At 47.5% G+C, this 16,691-nt stretch overlaps 1 long non-coding RNA gene across 1 annotated transcript in view; it reads left to right on the forward strand.

Annotated features, from left to right (window-relative positions):
- Window positions 1-16,691, forward strand: part of LOC146834911 (uncharacterized) — a 164,805-nt gene that overhangs the window by 138,704 nt on the left and 9,410 nt on the right. The window contains exon 2 of the long non-coding RNA XR_014960354.1: window positions 6,726-6,834. This is a non-coding gene — a long non-coding RNA (uncharacterized LOC146834911). The remainder of the gene's footprint in view (window positions 1-6,725; window positions 6,835-16,691) is intronic.

Consider the following 16,691-nt stretch of genomic DNA (forward strand, 5'->3'; position numbering starts at 1 on the left):
GAGGGGGAGGCAGATAATTCGAAGGTGAAATACAGTTCTTGGCAGAGAGTAAGCTGATGTCAGGCTTCGTGAGCCGCGCAGAGAATGAGACAAAGTTCATGGTCACAGATGCAGGCTCGGGCTGGAGCTTTCAGAGGAAGAAGGCAAGAGGAGTTTTGATGACAGAATCAGGGCCTACTTGCCTGGACTGAAAAGTGGCATAAGTGAACCATATAAAGCCGATGGCCTTTCATATTTAGGAATGGGATATCCGGCCTATACATGGCGGATCTGTCAAAGGACATGTTGACGGTGGACGCACATGTATTTGCGTCTTCATAACTGGAACTGGAGGGAACATACATGTACTTGTGATATGCACATGGAACCGTTGGGGTCCAAGATAGGGGACATAACTGACCAGAAAAATCCATATTTCCACAGTCCACTCACATTGCTGGCGGACATGGAGGATGTGGACATCATACGTAAATTCCGTTTGGATCGACCGTCCCTTCAAGACCTATGTGCTCAGTTGGAGCTCTATCTGAGGCCTCACAGAACATATCCTACTGCTTTTACACCAACATGTAAGGTGATGGCAGCCCTGCATTTCTTTGCAACTGGTTCGTTCCAGTACACGGTGACCAGCGCAGGTGGGATGTCTCAACCAAAGTTCAGCATGATACTACGTGATGTCCTGTCCGCTATGATGACATACAAGGACACCTAAATCAATTTTCCCAGAAGACATGAATTGGCAGCTGTGAAGGGTGATTTTTATGACATTGCCACATCCCTAATGTTGTTGGTGCCATTGACTGCACACATGTTAGCCTGGTTCCACCACAGGCACGTGAGCACATCTACAGGAATAGGAAGCATTTCCATTCCATTAATGTACAGGTGGTATGCCAAGCAGATATGATCATCTCCCATGTCTGTGCCAGATTTCCCGGGATAGCCCATGACTCCTACATCCTGCATAACAGCATCATACCACAAATGATGGTAAATCTGCATCCAGAGCGAGCGTGGCTTGTACGTGAGTAAGCTGAGTCTAGTATTGTGCTGTATGTGCAACATGCTGTCCTCAGCTACAGTTGTATTACTAAGGGTGGGCGTTGTTGGCAGAGCACCACTACGCAGAATTCTGCGGATTTGTTAAAAAAACTCTGTGAACTCCGCTCTGCAACTTGTTCCGTCTCACCCCAATGAATACAACAGAAACCTCACATGCCCTTGATAAAACAACAAGTAACTCTATCATTACATGCAAAAATGCATATAGTCATCTCACAAAAGTGAAAATGAAAATATAGCAAGCAGTGAGAGAGGGGATGATTTTGGTGTCCTCACTAACCTAGGGAGAGAACCAAGCAGATGCTTTAAACACAAAGAGCATATCATGCTGAACGATTGGTGGGGGTCCCATCCTCCTAGGACCACCCTAAGCACAGTTATGGGCAAAAATACAATCCCAACCAAAGGCCCTGCAAAGCATTATGGGACGATATTCTAGAGTGCAGTAAATATTATAGTATCCAATATCAAAACATTCCTCAAGGGGCAGGCTCTCAGCTGATAGCTAATACTATAATATTCACTAAACTCTAGAATCTCGCCCCAGGCCATAATGCTTTGCTGGACCTTTAGTTGGCATTGTATGTTTGCCCATAGCTTTGCTTGGGGTGGTCCTAGGAGGATGGGACCAGCACGGAATTGTTCAGCATGATATGCTCTTTGTGTTCAAGGCATCTGCTTGCCCTCCCCCTAGGTGAGGGGTGACCCCAAAATCATCACCTCTCTCATTGCCTGGTATTTTCACTTTTGTGAATTAGTTATATGCTTTTTAGCATGTAAAGGTAAAGTTGTTTTATCATAGGGTTGTGGGTGCAGTAGTTAATTCCACTACGTAGAGAGTCTATGAAATCTGTGTTTTTAATGAAATGCGTAGTTACCAAATCTCCGCGACCTCCGCTAGCGGAGCGCAGTTCAGTGCCCATGGTTATATATTACAAAATTGTTCTGTATATCTCACACCTAGGTGACTTTGCATATCCCAACCGGCCTTGGTTGCTGAGCCTACTGCAGAATCCCAGGACCCCGGGTGAAGTCCGCTACAATGATGCCCATGGGAGGACACGTGGTGTGGTGGAGAGTACTTTTGGGCTTCTAAAGTCGCGATTTCGGTGCCTGGACGGAACCAGAGGTGCACTAATGTACTCACCCCAAAAGGTGTGCCAGATAATTGTTGCATGCTGCATGCTCCACAACCTGGCCTTGCGCAAAGAGATCCCCCTTCTCCTGGACGATGATGCGCATCAGATGCCCCCCCTGCAAGCCCACACATGTCCAGTGATGAGGATAGTGGGGAGGAGGAAGGTGTCGACGCCAACAGCCCATCAAAATTATTGAGTGTCACAATTGTATTGCTTTTATCCTACCTGCACTCCGTGTTGTGGACTCTATCACGCTCCAGCAACACTCGCGCTACGGACATTAGTGCTGCCGCAGGACAAACCCTAAAGTCCTTTGCCGCCATTCCCGGTGAGACCACAGGCCACGCCCCTTACGTGAGGCCACGCCCCCTGACTCCAGTACTTAAGCACGCTGATTGCAAGCGCCACTTAAACATACTGAAGCTCCTGAGGCGGAAGCCGGGAGTAAAACTGCTAGAGCATTGTTTTAATTATTGAGTGTCACAATTGTATTGCTTTTATCCTACCTGCACTCCGTGTTGTGGACTCTATCACGCTCCAGCCACACTCGCGCTACGGACATTAGTGCTGCCGCAGGACAAACCCCAAAGTCCTTTGCCGCCATTCCCGGCGAGACCACAGGCCACGCCCCTTACGTGAGGCCACGCCCCCTGACTCCAGTACTTAAGCACGCTGATTGCAAGCGCCACTTAAACACAATGAAGCTCCTGAGGCGGAAGCCGGGAGTAAAACTGCTAGAGCATTGTTTTAATTATTGAGTGTCACAATTGTATTGCTTTTATCCTACCTGCACTCCGTGTTGTGGACTCTATCACGCTCCAGCCACACTCGCGCTACGGACATTAGTGCTGCCGCAGGACAAACCCCAAAGTCCTTTGCCGCCATTCCCGGCGAGACCACAGGCCACGCCCCTTACGTGAGGCCACGCCCACACCGACCCTCTCCCTCTCTGCATAACTATGTGCATTTTCCAGAAGCGCAGCGGACGAGCGCAGCGGGAGCGCCGTTTGCGCGCCGAAGGCGCGCCAAAGGAAAGCCCGTCTGCGCCCGTCCGCGCCAGGCCGGGCCCAGGGCCCAGAACACCTGGAAGAGACTCCACTATAATTACCAACTATACGCCCGAGCTGTTACACCTACTACGACCTCCAGTGAAACATAACTGTGTAATCTTATCCCACGATAGGAACACCTGTACGGCATGCTCCGCATGCAACTTTCAACTTGACGTTCCGCAGCTCTGTCGGCCTGGATCCAATGGCCGTAAATCGGCAAACACATGGCGTCTCGGTAGCCTGAACTGCAGGTCGCTCAGCAAACATAAAAGAGACATATTCGACCTCCTGTCCGACAACTCATTCGACGCCCTTTTCCTCACGGAGACATGGCTTCATGCCAGCTCTGGCCCAGATATTGCTGAAGCCCTTCCACCGAATTATGCCATCATTAGAAAAGACCGAACCACCGGCATAGCAGTCATTTTTAAAAAACCGCTGCAATGTACGTTGGAACATATTCCCTTAACTGCTTGTGAGATGGCCCTTTTTAAACTTCAACTTCACCCTAATTTCACCATTACAGGTCTCTTGATTTATCGTCCACCTGGCCCTATACAACCTTGGGCCTCCCAACTAGTGGATTGGCTCGCTTCAATAAGGATAAATTACAACAACTTATCTATCATAGGCGACCTGAACGTTCACTTTGACGACCAAACTAACAAACCAGGAAATAATTTAGTTCAGGATCTGGCCGCCATGAACCTTACCTTACGGAACTCGGGCCCAACACACAAGGGGGGCCACCTCCTGGACCCTATTTTTTCCTGCCTTCCCCTGCTATACTGCCAGTCGGCTCTGCCCCTTGATTGGTCAGACCATTTCCTTATAAATTTCAGCGTGGATAATCATACGACTTCTAGCCTTCCGAGCGGGACTAGCAAGTCCTTTTCTAGAAATTGGAAAAAACTGGACATAAACCATCTCGCGGCCGTCTTACTTGCTGTCCCTCTGGATGAAATATTTAACACCGAAGACATTGAGATCGTAGCCACTAAAATTAACAATTGGCTTCTAAGTGCTTTAGACATTTGTCTGCCCCAAGCTCACCAAAAATCCACCCCTCATAACTCCCCTGCCCTATGGTATAATGAACAACTGAAGGCTATAAAATCTAAATGCAAACGCCTAGAACGCCTATGGAGGAAAGACTACTCCCCGGTCGCCAGCTCGAACTACAGAAACGAGCTTAAGATTTATCATAAAGCCTGCAAAACGGCAAGAGCCAACTATGTAGCCAAATCCATCTCTGAAGCTACTAACAAATCTAGGACTCTTTTTAACCTTGTAAAAGAGTTAGCAGGCGCAAACACATCAGCCAAACCTCTTCCCCTGAACAGTTCCCAGTGTGAAGAACTAGCGAAACATTTTACAACGAAGATCGAGACGATCTACCAAGGGATACTTAAACAACACCTGGCTCATGCTAAAAGGGCACAAGTCCCCGGCTCTAACGAAGTGGACTTTTCCCCCCCAACCTCATCTGTCCTATGAGCCTCTTACAACGTGGCCCCGGATCGATGTCCAGACTCTGCAAAACATCTTAGGGAAAGTAAAATCTGGTTCGCCTGTCGACCCCCTCCCGATCTCAATACTCAGACTCCTGGACACTCCACTACTTGCCATGATATGTCATACACTGAACTTGTCCCTTTCCACGGCTAAGGTCCCATCACTTTGGAAACATGCCATGGTTTCACCCCTACTCAAAAAACCTTCGGATGACCCAAAAATCTTGGCAAACTTCCGTCCAATTTCCCTCCTGCCCGTTTTCTCCAAAATCTTGGAAAATCATGTCCATGAACACCTCGCAAGGTTTGTGGAGGCAAACAACATCCTGCACTCCTCCCAATCGGGTTTTCGTCCCGGTTTTTCGACGGAGACAACACTACTCGGAGTGATGGAAAATCTCCGTCTTCTGGTCGACAAAGGAGACTCAGCTGCGCTGATTCTACTCGATCTCAGCGCAGCATTCAATACCATCTCTCACAGCATACTGCTTGCCTTACTTTCCAATATGGGCATTAAAGGTAAAGCACTAGACTGGATCGCATCTTTCCTGACTTTCAGGACATTTCAAATCTCCTCCAGCAGTGCAACATTTAATGTCCATCTTTCCCCCTATGGAGTGCCACAGGGATCGGTGTTGAGTCCCCTGCTTTTTAACCTTTATGTAACACCGCTCGCCCAGATCGCTGAAGCAGCCGGTCTCAAAATATTCACATACGCCGATGACTCACAAATTATATTTTCCCTATCAAATTGTGACAATGATTCCCCCTCCCTCCTGCAGACAGGCCTTAGGAGCATCGCCACCTGGATGAGCACTAATATGCTTAAACTCAACGGCAGCAAAACAGAGGTTCTAATAGTGGGTCCTAATCAAAACCTCTGGAACTCCAGACACTGGCCATCTGAAATGGGCCCACTACCAACCCCGTCGCGACAAGTCCGTAATCTTGGAATTACCATTGACAATGGCCTCACTATGGAGCCTCAAGTTAACAATCTCACAGCCACCTGTTTTACAATTCTGAGATGGCTTAGAAAAATCATTTGGATGCTCCCAGACGACACACAAAAGTCTGTGGTTAACGCCCTTATCACCTCCCGCTTAGACTACGGCAATGTTCTTTACCTGGGGGTAACACAGGCAGTCATGCGACGTCTCATGCTGGTTCAAAATGCTGCAGCCAGACTGCTATGCAAATGCAGTAGGAGGGAACACATGTCCGGTCACCTTAAGGCGCTTCATTGGCTTAAAGTTATAAATAGGGTCAAATTCAAAGCTCTCAGCCTCATGCATAGAATAAGATGGGGCAATGCCCCTAGATACCTCCAAACCCTAGTGCACATTTACATGCCTGCTCGCTGCCTGAGGTCTTCCACTCAAGGCCTTTTCTGTGTTCCCAAAACTCTCTGAGTAAGGATGGGAGGAAGATCTTTCTCCCTTTTAGGCCCTAAGCTTTGGAACTCCCTTCCACAATCTCTCCGTTTGGAAACCCGCTACATTCATTTCCGCAAAGCCATTAAGACCTGGCTTTTCAACCAGTAACATGTTCCGGTCTCTTTCTTATGACCTTCTCCTGCCTTCATTCTTTTGCTTCAGTGTTCTATTGCGCCGGGAAACCCTTTTTGGGTAGCTGTCGCGCTCAATAAGCCCAATAAAAAAAAAAAAAGACGCTACTTCCCTTGAGTGTGAGTAACATTGTACAACAGTGTCATTGTCTGCTGTCCCTGATGGTAGTGAAAAGGCCTAGAGGAGCTTTTTGACTGCTACTTGTTGCTGGTTCTGTGCTGATGGCTGATGTTTGTGGCACAGTGTAGTCATGACAAGCTACATGATGTCTATGTCGAGATTGTTTGTCATTGTGATTAGTGTTAGTTTGTATACCTTGATGACTAGTGTTTGTACTGACTGTGATGCCATCACCTGACAAGTAAATGCCGTTCTCTTGTGTCTTTCTAGGTCTCTTCAGCCTCTCAATGCCTCGTCACAATCAGAGCTTCCAGTACATTGGAATCTGAGTCAACATTGTACATACTGTGATAAACATGGAGCTGACACAAAGACATAGGTGTGTAAAGAGTGTTTATTTACAAAGAGTGTTTGTGACAGACAAGTGATGTTTCAAAAAATGGCGCTAGGTGAATTAATGAGTTGTCAGTGATGGTAAAAGAGACAATAGAGTAGTCACCACATTGATGAGGTGATACAGTCCAACAGACACCTGCCATCAACATGGCAGTGTGGGTAAGGATAGTCAACAAAGTCAATGTCAAGATGAACAGAGGTGCCATCATGGCTGGCTCTTTGACTTGGGTATGGCTGATGCTTTGCCATGTGATCATCCCGTGGTGTTTCTCGGACAGCCCCTCTTGCGTTTTCCAGGGGGGGGCCTGCTGCAGGCTCAGCAGTGTCTGAGGATTCATTCTGTTGCAGCTCACCCCTCTCTGTGGCCGCAGCTTAGGCGGTGGTGGTATCATCCTGCGGGCCACTTGAGGGGGGTTTGAGCTGTCCTTTGGGCTGCATGTCTGTCCCTCAGTACACCCACAAGCTGGCCCAAGAGGTCCACTATTTGGCCTATACATGTGTCCATGGACCTCAGCAGCAGGCAGAGCTCACACGCTTCTTCTACAGCCTGGCCCGTGTGTCCCTGGGCTTGGTCGTATGCCCCAAGGACTCTGGCGATGCTGGCCAGGGCTTCGGTCCCTGTGTCCTCTCGATTTTGTCCTCCAGTTGCCCTCCCACCTGCCCGGCTGTCCCGGGCCTGTGGCGTTGCCACTTGACGAACCCGCAGACTCTCCCTGCCCTCCTCTGATCATTTGGAGGTATTGGTAACCACTGAGGCAGGGAGAGTGTTGCAGGCAGCACTGGTTTTGGTGGTGGTGGTTGAGGCCGCACAGGTTGTTGCAGCAGGGGTCGGCTGTTGTTGCTGAGGTGGTGGTGGTGGGGACAGTGGGGGCCTGGGACGTGGTGCGCCCTGGTAGTCCGGACGGGCAAGGTTCGGGCTCCTCATCCGAGAAACGTATGGAGTCTGCATCCGAGAGTCCATGTTCCGAGGGGGGAGACTGACTCTGCAGGTCGGTGCTGTGTTCTGCAACAGTTGCTTGTGGATCTCCTGTTGAACAGAGATGAAATGGTCATTGAGATGCACCCCACAAGCTTGGTGTTAGACGTTTAAATGTTACATGTGACATGATGTGTAGGTACCTACATTGCTTGTCCATGGTGTGACATGGAAATAGATACCATGTTCCACGTACAGATTGTGTGATTACAAGGACATGTCGTCATCTAACGACTTGCAGCACATCAACTTTATGTGATTTGTCTTTTTGTTTTGCTCTGCATGGAAGATGTTACAGCTGAGCAAGAACTAGCCATTGTAATCTTCTGCATACCTTTGTCATATCATGTACTTTACTTTCTTTGCCAACTGACCATGCATGGTTTGTGTTCATATGGGCCTTCATGCTCTGCCACCATGGCAATTACACATAGCATCCAGTGCTGTGCATGATTGTGCCCTGAATTTCTTCAACATGTGACTTGCTGGTTTAAAGTTTAATTTCTGTGTCAGTTACATACGCTTAGCTGTCTGCGCACTGGAAGTGGCTATTGGAAGTATGCCAAGTTGGGTGACAATTGAGGGCTGGTGTGATCATGTGGCTGCAAGCTTTTTTAGAGGAATGCCAGGGTGCATGCACTGACTACCTACCTGTTCTGTGTCACAGTTGAGGGTAATTGTTGCCACATGGTTTTGGGTGTGGGGGATGTACCACCCTGCAGAGCTGTAAGTTTGAAGGGAGCAATGCAATGTCTGTCACATGGTTGTGGGCGTGGGGAGTGTTCAATGCTGCTCAGTGGAGGGACAAGTGAGCATAAGATGCCTAACTACCTGTAAGTTTAAATAGAGCAATGCAATGGCTGCCACATGGTTGGGGGAGGACTATTCCTTACTGCTCTGCTGTGGGACAAGAGGGCTTGGTGGGAGTTATAGTGTTGCCTTCCCACCCACAAACACCCCTCCCTGTTAGGATGGCTGCCTCCCTGTGAAGTGGTGCAGAGGAAGGGAATAGGGTACACATGTCTCTTGGATGGGGGGTGTTCCATCCTGCTCAGGGGTGGTGCATGAGGGCATAATATGGCTACCTACCAGTAAGTTTGAAGGGAGCAATGCAATGGCTGCCACATGGTTGGGGGGAGGACTATTCCATACTGCTCTGCTGTGGGACAAGAGGGCCTGGGGTGGAAAAGGTGAGCATAAGATGGCTAACTACCTGTGAGTTAGAATAAAGCAATGCAATGTCTGTCACATGGTTTTGGTTGGGGGGAGAACTCCATCCTGCAGAGCTGTGGGATAAGGGTGCCTGGTGGGAGCTGTGGTGCTGCCTTCCCACCCACAAACACCCCTCCCTGTTAGGATGGCTGCCTCCCTGTGAAGTGGAGCAGAGCAAGGGAATAGGGTACACATGTCTCTTGGATGGGGGAGTGTTCCATCCTGCTCAGGGGTAAGACAAGAGAGCATAATATGGCTACCTACCAGTAAGTTTGAAGGGAGCAATGCAATGGCTGCCACATGGTTGGGGGGAGGACTATTCCATACTGCTCTGCTGTGGGACAAGAGGGCCTGTTGGGAGTTGTAGTGCTGGTTTCCCACCCACAAGCACCACCTCCTTCTTAAGATGGCTACCTATCTGTGAGTTTGTAGAGAGCAATGCAATGGCTGACACATAGTTGTGGGTGTGGGGGGAGTGTTCCATCCTGCTGAGCTTTGGGACAAGGGGGCCTGGTGGGAGTTGTAGTGCAGGCTTCCCACCCACAAACACCCCTCCCTGTTAAGATCGCTGCCTACCTGTGAAGTGGAGCAGAGAAAGGGAATGGGTTACACATGGCTCTTGGATTGGGGAGCATTCCATCCTGGTCAGGGGTGGACAAGAGAGCATAAGATTGCTACCTACCTGTAAGTTTGAAGGGAGCAATGCAATGGCTGACACATGGTTGTGGCTGTGGGGAGTGCTCCATCCTGCTGAGCTTTGTGACAAGGGGGCCTGGTGAGAGTTGTAGTGCAGGCTTCCCACCCACAAACACCCCTCCATGTTAAGATGGCTACCTACCTGTGAGTTTGATGAGGCAATGCAATGGCTGACACATAGTTGTGGGTGTGGGGTGGAGTGTTACATCTCGCTCAGCTTTGGGTCTGGGGTGCCTGGTGGGAGTTGTAGTGCTGGCTGCCAGTAAACATGCCCCCATGGAAATATTGCTAGCTGACTTTGGGGTGAATCAGAGGGAGTGAATGTTGGATCTGTAAGACATGTGTTGGGGAGAGTGTGGTGCACATGAATGCATTTGTGTCTAGGAAGTGGGGCTTTTTTAGTTGTGCAAGACAGTACATAGCAGTGTAATGGTAGACATGTGTTGGTACTTACCAGCCTCCACTCCCCCGGCTATTCCTGTGAGACTCTCTGGATGCAGTGTGGCAAGCACCTTCTCCTCCCATTCGGTGAATGTTCGGAGTGGAATGGGAGGCCCACCGCCAGTCATCTGAGCCAGCTTAAGGTTCTTGTTGTTCCACTCTTTCACCTTGCTCTTGAGGTCATTCCACCACTTCCTGATCTCCTTATGGGAGCTTGGGATGGTCCCCACTGCATTGACCTTGTTGACTATCCTTGCCCACATTTGATTTTTGGTGGCTAATGTTGTCTTTTGGACCAGGTTTCCAAACATATGTGGTTCTACTCTGATTACCTCATCTACCATCACTGAAAACTCATTGTCAGTGAATTTAGGCATTTTCTTCTGTGACATGGTGTGATGTGCAAATGGGCTAAAGGTGCAGTTGGGAAGGTGGTGGTGGTGATGTGTGTGGTGTGTGTGTGGTTGTGAGGGTGTGATGTGTGCAGATTTGCCTCTCCTTTGTGCTGTGGGGTTGGGCCCCTTCAGTTGTGGAGTTGTGCAAAGGATTCTGGTCAGGGAAGGGGCTGGTTTTATACTCAGCTATGTGGGTGGGTCCAAATGGAGTATTCCTGTCAGGTGTGTTGTGTGGGTTGACCTGGGATTTGTATTTTTTAGTTTTCATGGGAATGTGTCATTGGGGTGTGTTAGGTGTTTTTTTAGGCTGAGCCAGCTTAATGGCCACACTTGGTAGCCTTGTTGTGTGTTTTTTTGTCAACCGCCATTACTGTTTCGGAGTGACTGCGGTGGTCGGAATACAACAGCCCTTCCGCAGGCTCTCCCATTCATAACCAGTTGCGATCGCGGAATTCGGAAAAAGATGATCGTTTCGCTGTCACCGCAATGGTATCCTAATTTAACGTGCGGTCAATCCGCTGGCCGTGCAGCAGTTTTGGGTCTTTCCGCAGCAAATCTGACCACCACGGACGGATTTTCACCTGCTCCGCTCACACCCGGCGGTCTTTCGTGGAATTAGTCCGCAGCGGTCGGATTTTACTGACGGTTCATCCGAATCTGACCGCTGGTTTTCCCATGGTACCTGCGGACGGGTAATTTCCGCTACCACGGCAGTCAGAATGGTTTTCCGACCACCATCCTAATCGACCCCTCAGGAAACAATTACGTGTTTGCCGCAGCGATACCAGCTCCGCTGTGCCAAACCTGCGCATGGACCGTTGGCCATATTACGAGTTGTAAAAGTACAACTCGTAATATGGTCAGTGGTCCTTTGGCCTTTCCCTTTGCAGTGCCTTGAAAATAGACACCTCAAGACAAGGGTGTAGAAACACATTGGAACCAAATTAAAGCCAAATCTGTGAATAAGGTTGAGGAGTTGCAACATGCACAAGACAATTAATTCAAGAATTAGGATGCGGAAAATCAGAAAACATGAGTCCAAGTTCTCCTGCATCGATGGTTGATGAAAGTAAAGCATTAATCTATCCCTACACTAGCACTTACGTGACATTCCTACTTTAGCATTCTTTGGGGCAGGGTACGTAAAGGTGTCAGCGTGTGGAGTCTTCCGTAGAAGTCTCTCCACTTCAATGGGTGATGTAGCATGAAGCTATGGAGACAGAGCTCTTTCTAAGATGCTCTCTCTCCAAAGCCAAAGAAGAAGTGGGGCTCTCTCCCTAATTGTCAAGTTCCAATATCACAGGTGTCTTCCAAGGATTCCTTTCGGGTCACGTCATCCGATCAGACCACATTCTCATAGGGACTTTTCCACAGAACGCCGATGCTCCAGAACAGTAACAAGATGACCTTGATTCCTAGGGCCTTCCCCTGTAAGAAAATACAACAGTTCTCCTTATCAGCATTAACTCCCAATGTATCCTCTTCTCTCCTTGCCTAACTGCTAAAACAAAGACATTATTCTAACTAACAAGGGTGCTTCTTCCACCTGCAACATAAGCTTAGGAAAGAACAGAATCCAACCTGCAGCTGAAATCCAAACTATTAATGCTAATAGGCGAGCTTCCAGGGGAAATGTATTTCACACCTACAAGATTCAGCCAACATAAGAGAAATGGAGCATGAGCTTTATGAATTACATAGGAATCATGACACATTTGGTTAATATTCCTATCCACATATAAAATGACACGATTAATAAACATATTCAATAATAATTGTTGTCAGTTACACAACTCAAGTGCTTTCTATTAGTATTTTCTGCTGTCTACATTTTATTTTCCACAAATTTGGGTTTTTTTTTAGTTTTATATAGCGCTAACTTGAACCAAAGGTAACAGGTATCAGAGCACTTTACACGAGCACCAGTTGCATTACACAAGGACACATTCATTTTTGTTAGGCACAGGGAGATTAAGTGATTTGCCCAGAATTTGCCCACATCCTCTCCCTTTCACCTGTGAATTTTTCACGCATTCTACATATCAGCCTCAACACATAACATTTATGTTATTACATCACATGATCCTAACGCGTAGGTTAACACAACAAAGGATAATATGCGGATGCGTTCTACACGTGTGAGTATAATGCACACCTACAAATTAAAATGAATTTCGCGCTACATCACTACCTTCAGCATAAACATTGTCTCTATGTGTTTCTTCACTGTGCATAAACAGAGTTCATTCACTCGTTGATGGATCGCTCGTTCGGAAATTGCTAATATCTAGTTCTGAGAAGCCAAGGGATAAGAAACTAGATCTGAAATAATATTTTGAAGGTCTGGAAACTGTTTTGCTTTCTGAGGCCCCCATACCCTCGTGTCATTGTTGCTACCACCTGGCCCCCTTTAAGGTCTGATCGAAGAGAGTGGCAGGCTCGGTAAATGTGCACATTGGGGCCTATTCCCGGCTGCATGACAGTCGGGTATTCCCAACAGAAATAATATCATTACATTGAAATACCTTATCTAATTGTTACGCGCTTTCTTGGGTTATGGGAGGCTTAATAAATACCTCCCCGAGGCCAGATTCATTTGCCATAACGTTCTCAATTCTCAGGCATGCGTTATTCAATTATGTAATTTTGTCATGTGAGAATGGGGTTTTGGTCTAAAACAATAATCAGCAGAGTTTTGCCTTTCACCTATTTGTATTGAAAACATGAAAGATATAAATCACCTTAAAAGGATGAATCAGAAACAGATGCAGGGTATTGGCCAGCATGCGTCTCAGGCCTCTGAACTGCAATATATGTGCTGTGAAGTCACATCCCCGATAATATAATGTTCTTGAATCTTTTCCAGCAAACAGTATTGGTCCACTTAGATCAAGCCGTGAATTGTCAATGTGTTGACTCTGGCCGGCTCAGCTCTTGATTTAGCAACTGAACAATGACCGGACCCTGCACTGAGGGTCGACTTAACCCGGTTCAGTGCTGGGCTTGGCAGTCATTGGGTTAACTACTGCGGATAATATTCCAGACTTCAATTCGTTAATCCTAAAACCAGGCTTCAAAACGTGGAAATCGTTTCAGATGCTTCTAACAAGCAATGTTGGAGGAGCTACAAGGGCCATTCAGATGAGCCCCGCTCTCCAGTTTCACCTGGGTAAACTGTACAACTCTCCGAGATCTTATTCTCAAAGTTATTTTATCCCCTAAAATGAGGTTGAAGGGACAGCTGTGCAAAGGAGTTTCGAGATTGCAACTCTACGATTCACAAAATCACAGGGCTGGACTGGCTGCCGGGCATGTAGCTCCAAATAAACAATTCAAAATGAAGCGCTGCAAGTAAGAATGTACTCGGCAGGTTCCCAGAAAAAAAAACACCCCCATAGTGGTGAAACTAGTCCTTCTCCTGCCAGCTTACTGAAATACGTGGTAGCCAGTCTGGCCCTGGCGTCTGACAGCAAAATAGCCTTTTATTATTTAGCAGCGGCCTCTCTTCTGTTATGGCGGAGAAGCATCGCCCCTCACCCCCCCCCCCAGCCAAACCGTCATGCGTAGCGAAAGCTCTCCCTAAACCAGCTACGCAGCTGGGCTGGACAGAGCATATGTCGAGGGCACTCCGGCCAATTCTGAAGCTGCTCTCATGCGTGAGAGCAGCTACTGGATTGGCCGCAGGGCATTCTGGCAGCCTGTGCCACCTGGAGAAGAGGAGCAGCAGAGCGCGTTGCAGCTGGTTGCAGGTACGTTTCTTTCCCACCCGCAACCCCTACGCACCCCCATCCCTCCTTTAGCCCGGCAGCACATCCAGCACACCAGCCGCACCTGCTATTTAGTGAATGCATTTGGTGCGAGTTGCAATGGCATGTATCACCATTGGTCAGATACTAACACATAAAAAAAGTGGTAAATGATTCCTCAAGGGGAAGGTGACCTCTTAGGACAACTTTCCCTTTGTGAATCCTGTGGGGCGACCTTACAAAGAATAGGGAGTAGTCAACTAAACCACTGCCTGCCCCCCACCTTTGATGTTTTCCCTAATGAGAAACTTTATTTTAAACATCACAGGTTCCTTTAAGGAACACAGGAAGGTTTCTCATTTGAAAATGCAAACACTGGCATGGTGGTCTGCTGTTCCTTGTAGGCCACTATCTCTGTGTTTGTAGCTAATCATAAGAAGTCCCAAAAAGCGACCTGCCTAATTCATATTCAATAGGTAGGTCAGTCTACAACCCACTGCTACTGGACTTTTTGTGTTGTTACCTATTAGAACACAGGTTGCTTTGTAAACTCAATGACTGGTCGTAAACATTTGGGGACATAATTATGATCCAGTTTGCGTTGCTCCTACACCAAGCAACATGAAGCAAGGGTGGCACAAACCTTAGGTCATATTTTTGAAGCCACATATAGCCACTTAGCGTGGCTTTGAGTGGCTACAAAAAATAGAGTAAAGCAACTCAGCACAAATTGCAGCGTTTCGTTACTCTGCCCTGGGCAGGGATTCCTTAGGCACTGCATGGTTGTTCTCATGCATCTCGCATGGTTTTCTACGCATTCTCAGATTTACAAGACCTCATAAACCTGGGAATGCACCAAAAAGATATGTCTCTCCAGGGGAGGTATAACTAGGAGAACTATCCTTATTTCTCCTTGTTGTTTCCTCTTTCTATGTCTGCTGTATTCTTCAGCACACATAGAAAGAGGAAAAAGCCTCTCACAGTTGTTTTTGTACAGGGAAGTGCCCCTTCCTGCACAAAAAACATTCTTACCTACAACACAGGCACCCTTGCACCAATATGCAAAGGCGCCTGCAGTGCCACTATACTGTCAAAATGGCACAACCGCAAGGGAAATGGACAGGAATGTGGCATATTGGATAAATACGGCACATTCTTGCCCTTTTCCTGTGATACAGTGCATTGCAGCAAGGTGAATTGTTGTGCTGGCCTGCACTACTAAAGTTGTAGATGTGGCCCTTGGGGCACAATTTGTAACCACTTTTTATGGCCAATTTTTAAGTAACTCTTTGCATGCATATGGGTGCAAAGTACCTGTTTATGAGTTTAAGTTCATGATTTGAGTTCACTGTTCTTGAATTTGGACTTACAAATAGATATTCTCACATGTAAAGTTACCCCATAAGTGTGACCAAATAACTCACAGCTTTTCAAACAACAAGGGGACCCAAGTAAAGTCAGCCAGGGACCTCGGGAATCAATTATTTTGTGCTACAATGGTCCCTAGGGAGGTAGGGATAGGAAGTAACAAATGAATACAGACCCAATCAGGCACTTCAGGGAACACTTCAGCTATCCCGGATACTGACCCCCTAACCAGCACGGTGCATTCATCGACTATTGGTCATTACACCATCCGAGCACACGCCTGTGGCTCCACTCCTGTGAATCCCTCCAATTTCTTTACTTGAGGGCATCGCGCTGCCATCGCGAAGTCGTATTACACGCAGCCCCTCCTGAAGTGTTCCCTGAAGTGCCCCTTGATCCTCGACTTGCCAGTATAGCATATCTGCGACGGCCGAAGCCCCTACCGAGCCCGGACATTCCCGCATCCGGTGTTGTCACACCCACAGTCTTGTGGCAGGCCCTTCGAACTTCCCCAATTATCTTAGGCACTTATATACAGGCATGCTAATATAATGTCCTGAAGATGATCCACGAGTTACTTACTTAGATCGAAACGCCGTCGACACCTTAAAACGCCTCATGCACTAAATGTGATGTCATTATTAACTGTGTAGAGACGTTACTTGCGATTTGCTTCTTAAAATTTATACTACTTTTCAAAACAAACCGAAAGCGTTGCCTGAGCCTCGCTTAAATGTTCTCCCTATTTTATGTTTGTATGTTTGTGTAGTAGGATGCAGGCTTGTGTCCCACTTTTCAGTATTTGTGTTTGTTTATATCCCAAAAACTTGCTGATAAATTAAATATTGAACCTCTGTCCGGCTGGATAAGTTAACCAATACAGCACTGATTGGGTCTGTATTCATTTGTTACTTCCTATCCCTACCTCCCTAGGGACCATTGTAGAACAAAACAAATAACTCACAGCGGCAAATAATTGATATAAAAAGAAGTGAATACCTTTAAA

Source organism: Triturus cristatus, chromosome 4_2 (assembly GCF_964204655.1).
Source record: "Triturus cristatus chromosome 4_2, aTriCri1.1, whole genome shotgun sequence".
In the NCBI taxonomy this organism is placed as follows: Eukaryota; Metazoa; Chordata; class Amphibia; order Caudata; family Salamandridae; genus Triturus; species Triturus cristatus.